Source organism: Diadema antillarum, unplaced genomic scaffold (assembly GCF_040938485.1).
Source record: "Diadema antillarum isolate AM-2024a unplaced genomic scaffold, OU_Dant_1.0 seq00000248_RagTag, whole genome shotgun sequence".
Taxonomy (NCBI): Eukaryota; Metazoa; Echinodermata; class Echinoidea; order Diadematoida; family Diadematidae; genus Diadema; species Diadema antillarum.
In genome coordinates this window covers 162,423-167,968 of record NW_027271292.1, presented here as the reverse complement: position 1 = coordinate 167,968, position 5,546 = coordinate 162,423, and positions in this window count along the sequence as shown.

Genomic DNA, 5,546 nt, shown 5'->3' with positions numbered 1-5,546 from the left:
GATGAGATAACCAAAGATATGTTGGCCACCGTCTAGAGAGATATTTACACACCTGAAGAAGTAGAGGAAATTGTTTTGGAAGTTGTCTCTCGAAATGGAAAGTTTCAACAATGTCAACAGATGGACATGGCATACCTTTGATTTTTATGAAACCCTCGTCTGTTCTCATAAATGGCTTGTGAGTTCCTGTGGACGGAGACATTATCTCTGCTCTATCGATATCATGACAACATTGCCCAACCCCTATCGTAATATTGGCATCTTCTTCAAATCCGTTGCATAATTATGATGACAATACCCTTTTACTGTTTAAGTCTTGTCGACAAAGTGTTGCGAAACTGTGATTACGGTTGTACAGAACACTGTCCGAGGATTTTATGCATAGTAACCTCTTAGGAACTCGTAAGAGATACACATCTTCGTCGCCAATTGTGTCTCCGTCAATATGGATGTCAATAAGATTATGCATTGGTACAATACAATAATGCAAGGCACAATATAATGAAATACACAAAACAGATAAATTCTGTCCCTCCGTTTTGTCATCTGTGTGTGTGATTAAATTCCACACCAGCGTTCATTTTAGGGATTCAATGAGAAACTAACTCCTTCAATACAAGACAAGCTTGTTATTATAAAGTACACTTGTTATTACAAACATTAACAACTTGGTAATTAAGCTAATTGAATTGTCCCAGTTAGGTAACAATGCAGGACAAAATGGAAGAAAAAAAAAAGCCTTCTACAGAATCTGTATTTCATATAACTTCTACAAAGCAGCTCTTCCACCATAGACATTTCTACTAAAGAAAAACGAGGGAACAACAATGGCATAGGATTATACATTATACCATTTAAAGGACAAGTTCACCTTCATAAACATGTGGGTTGAGTGAATGCAGCAATTTTAGTAGAACACATCAATGAGAGTTTGAGGAAAATCGGACAATCCGTTCAAAAGTTATGAATTTTTGAAGTTTCTGCTCAGTCACGGCTGGATGAAAAGACTACTATAGCTTGTGATGTCATATGAGTACAACTACATAAAGAAAGTATAAAGAAAATTCAAGATATTCTCACTTTTCTCACATAATGAAAGAACACTCGACTTCTCTCTTTCAGAAGTCAGGGGAAATAATATTACCCCTAACATAAGTCAGTAACAGGTCGAAGAAATGTGCACTTTATTCAAAAAGTCAAGTTTTGTGAAATTCTCATTTTATTTTCTTTATATTGTTGTATGCATGTGACATCATACACTGTAGTAGTCTTCTACTCCAGCAGTGATTGCACAGATACTTTAAAAATTCATAACTTTTGAACGGATTGTCGGATTTTCCCCACACTTTCACTGATGTGTTCTACTAATATTGTTGCCTTCACTCAATCCACATGTATATGAAGGTGAACTTGTCCTTTAATTAAGAGTTACTCACAAATTACAGCTTGGTAAGAACGGAAGATACGGCCCAGACAGTTAATGGAGCATAACGTCAAGTAATTCTCACTGAAAAACAAAGAGTCCGATTACAGAGCGACAAGGCAACATCTCCTGAATTTGATGCCACTGATGAGAACAAAGGCACATTTCCTGCTAGATCATAATAAATACAGATACCTACCAGCAAAAAGGAAAGGAAATTAAAGAAAAAATAAAATGGTCAGAAAGTCATTAACAAATCCCAGCAATTTCAGCACACTTGACAAACTTGTCACCTTGAAAATGGTAAAATGACACCATACACACAAATCTACACTCACACTCCAAGCTCTTCTCAATGGTGTTAGCTGGCTGGAAGCTTTTGCACATCACAATGCTTAGTAAACCGTTGAGGATGAGTGACGAGTATACTCGGGCAAGTGTCTATGGGAAATGCGTGTTGTAGCAAAATCATTCCGTACTCATTGGGTTATGGTATTATCAATTCCAGTCATGTCTCCACAACACTTTCTTCAATGTCCACTGCATAACTAGCAATATCATTGTTGCACATGACACACTGTCAAGCTTTTGGACTGACAAATACCACAGCTTCCCTGACCTTTGAGAATTAGGTAAAGAAAGTATGCAAGGATGAAGACAGGCATGAAATACATAGCATTGGAGCAAAGCGTCTTCAATATAAGATCTTGTTTTTGTGAGCATCAAAACCTATAATCACATGCTACTTTCAAAAATAAGAAGTGTTGTCAATGTATATGGAAGAACAAAACAATAAAACAAGGCAAACCAGAAAATTATACTTTTCTTCATTCAACAGCTTTGATTTAATGAAGATACAAAATAAATTTCACAGTATACCAAATGTAATAAAAATTCTGATCACTCACAAGAACCATAATCTCTGGTGCTAAAGTAGAATGATACCCATTAAAGCTGATACCCATGCTTTTCAATTGCACAATACACCAACATTTGTTTTTGTTGAAATGGCAGAAAACATAGGATATATCCCATAATCATGTAGCTTGCCAGTATACTGGCCTCAGTATGAGGTGAAATTGGCCTAAGCATGAAATACAACTGTATGAAGGTAAACAGACATGGGAAACCAGGTCTACAGACCTGTTACTAACAGAAGATTAACATTCAACTCAACAGCTTGTATGAATGATTCCCATGCTTTCTGGTGTGAAACATATGAAACACACTTTTTAGAAATTTCTGGGGCTTTATAAACCAATTTCTGTTGACTGTGACAAGGCAGACTTTATTGAATTAGATGTCAGATTAATTCTTACACCCACAAAATCATTAAAGAATTCACATTCAAGACTATACCTCTTCCATAGACATCATTTCCTACATGAATATCACTGATGTACAAGACTTTTATCACTCTGCACACAAGTGGCACTAGTACATTGCACAATTAGCATAACACATTTTGCGCAAATTTTGGTTCCCTCTGATCCAAAATATACAGACATATCATATGTGCATTTTTATATATGAATTTCATTCATGTATATTTGAGTACACGTATTCACATATTACTTAGGAAGATGTTTTAAAGAGTTTCAAGGCATCATCAGGAAAATATAAGTCAACACTGCAAAGTTACACCAAAGACGAGTAATATTACAAAAATAAAATTATAATTTTGATTCAAAAGTGCTAGAATGATCATCATGTACAACACCTATGGTAAACAAAAGTATTAGTTGTTGTTCGTAGCGTAGGACTAACCCTGAACATGTACACTGATTGTGAATCACATATGGAGAGAAAAGAGAGTTTCACAGAAGACCTAGCCACAGCATCTTTTCTCAGCCATGTAGAGATGCAAACATTTGTACAATTTGTGTGTGATCTCATCCACTTCTTGATTTCACAACTTGTTACAGCTTTACTCTTAACAAAAAAGGTAATATATATATATATAATTATCATCATCATATCCTGGACAAAGTGAGATTCTAGCATCAGTGCAGCACCTATGATTTATCAGTGATGGTTCAATTTGCTCATACTGAATGTTTACTCCTACAGTCAAACTTGCTTTAGCGGCCACCTGTCTACAGTGGCCATCTTTTGTATCGCTTCTAATAAAAGCAAAGTTAAAGACCCTGTGCACAGTGGTCTCTTATCGTGGTGTGGCGAGTGGGCCACCAATTTTGTTTCTCATGTTATATTCTATCCTGTGTGTGGCAACCGCAGACACTTTATGGAGTCACAGGAAAGCTGATAATCTGCCATGTTTTGTTTTGTTTTGCTTTGTTTGTTTTGACTGTTTTTTTTTTTGGTCTTGTTTTTGCTTTGTTTTGTTGTTGTTTTTGTTTTTGTTTTGCAAATGGCAAACAGGCATGGCAATGAACCCATGAAGAGCTTGTTTGCTGTATGCACACAATAACAGCACTGCAGTGCATGAAACACGTCTGCACATAAATTATACACATATAGTACAATGCATATGATGCATTATTTGGCACCCTGGAATACCAAAGATTTACCGTTTTGTTGAATTATATTTTTCTCAGCACTGTACCCTGGGTTACCAGAAATGTGGAAAAATAATTTATAGTATCATTATACACAAACATGTTTTTTTTTTCATTTGTGATTGTGCAACAATTAATGCATGTAAATACATGTAATGGATTTTTTTTCTCTCATTTATAGCTCTGTTGTAATCTTCACTGTTTAAAAGTTAACATGGAAGGAAAATTGACATTACGATCGTTACTGCCACACTGATTTATATTGGTGCTGATGATGAGAAAATAGTTGCCATGACAACATTGCTAACTGTATGATAATTGAAACGAGATGGCTCAACACAACACTGTACCCCGGGTTACAACAGTACCCCAGTGTACGGAGTGCCGAATCGTATGTACATATAACTTCTTGTATACGACAATATAGGGAATATGTATGTGATAATTATACATGAAATGTCATAAAACCTGTCAATAGCAGTCACTGGTCTTTAGCAGCCACTCTTTTCATCTCCATAAGGTGGCCGCCATAGACAAGTTTGACTCTACCTCTAAAAGCATAACTCTTGTGTTCTCAATGCATCATAACTTGAAAAGGGATTCATTCTCAACGTATGGTATTAAATAACTATCACTGTGTCAGAACATATACTATAAAAGACCTGGATGTTTAATTCTAACCATCTTAGATACTGCTTCCTTCATGTGACTGTAGTTTAAATAGATGTCTGTTTTCATTTTAATTCACAAGGTATTCATTAATGTCTTGCAACCAATAAAACTGTCATGGTTACTTCAGATGTACTCATGAACCAAAAATGCATTCAAATCTTTAACGATAATGTACAAATAGTGACTGTTTGGAGGGGCATGGTTAAATATATTTGCCTAGAGGTGATTTCTCAACAGTGCTATGCCAAGAGTGAAGTCAAGGGGTATAGCACCATTGAGAAATCACTTAGGGCAAATAATTTCAATTGTGACCCTAAAAGAAGCAGTTGATGCTTGTTTTATAAACTGCATCCCACTTAATTTACTGTAGTTATGCTATAAAATCAGAAAGCTCAAAGTCCGTAAGTCCTTAAAGGGATTGTATAGTTTTTGTTGAGACCCAACTTCAGGTTTCTAACATTTTTGGGGAGATAATGATCAACCTGTGATGAAATATGAAAGAGCATGTAATTCCAACATGGATTCAGCATTTATTTGATGAAAATTGGTTTTGAAATGTCTGAGATATCCAAAAAAGAGAAATCCCAACTTTTTTATTAGGATTGCTTTGTTTTACTTTGTTTTTAGATGTCTCAGCCATTCCAAAACCGATTTTCATCTAAAAAACTTTGAATTCCTCAAGAATGGTATACTCTCATTTACTTCATACGTGGTTTCTTGGTATCTTGCAGAAGGTTAAAAGCTAAATCCTCATCTCCACCATTACTAAACTATCCCTTTAAAAGGTAGCTATGCTTTGTCAACTTATCAAATCATGTGTAATAGTGACCAACTCCAGTCCTAACATGATCCAGTAAACCAGAAAAATTGCTAAATTCTTTTCAGAACTCTACTGATTGTACTTAATATGAGTCTATGCAAGCACTGGAGTG